The following is an 883-nucleotide window of genomic DNA, read 5'->3' as shown; positions in this document are numbered from 1 at the left end:
TTACGATTTTTTTTTTCTCTCACCATACCTTTCTTTCCTTTGTCTATCACGTTTACACTGACAGTGCAATAAAACTCGCTCTACCTAAGCGTCATAAAGCACACATACCCATACAGCCTCCTTTTTCTTTACGAATACACATAGGCCTACACATTCTAAAAGAGAGAGAGAGAGGAAATATCTGTCTTCAGCCATAAGATTCCATGATGAAGATCCTTTGTGAAAAGAAGTAATTCCAGTATTATGGGAATTTCAATGCCACCAGCTAAGAGTGATCTCATTACACTGTTCCTAAAGGTGTTTGGAACGATCGTTGTAGAGGGTCAGATTTTATTAGCAATTGGAGCTAACAGGATTTGATATCTTCATGGCAGATTAGTTCATATATTGAAGTTAGTGATATGTTGCCCTAAAGAGATTTATAATAGCTGCATTATATGAAAAGGGAGTTTTGATTATTTTTACGTGATATAAAAAGTGAGAGAAAAGGAATAAAGGATGGGATAAGAAAAAGTAAATGAAATCAACGTGATTTCTTGTATCAACCAAAAATTGGACTTTTTTCCCCTAGGGAGACCGAAAAATGTAAGAGAAAAGGGATGAAAGATGGGAGGAATCAATATGATAAAGACAGGGCGAAGAATATAGCAAAAAAAAAAAAAACGTGAATGAACTACAAGCATTACACTCCTGATATGAAAAAACAAAGAGACAAAAGTAAGAACAATATATACTAATTAGCCAGTGATTCCCAAACTGTGTTACGTTGATGAGATTACAGAAGTACAGAAGAAAAGGTTTATTGGTGGATATCATATTAATTAAAATCCATTATGATGAAGGTTTCATACATATAATTCAGCTGAAATAATTTTCAGACTAA

Source organism: Penaeus monodon, chromosome 24, assembly GCF_015228065.2.
Source record: "Penaeus monodon isolate SGIC_2016 chromosome 24, NSTDA_Pmon_1, whole genome shotgun sequence".
Lineage (NCBI taxonomy): Eukaryota > Metazoa > Arthropoda > Malacostraca > Decapoda > Penaeidae > Penaeus > Penaeus monodon.
The sequence above is the reverse complement of the archived record's forward strand: the minus strand, read 5'-3'. Positions refer to the sequence as shown.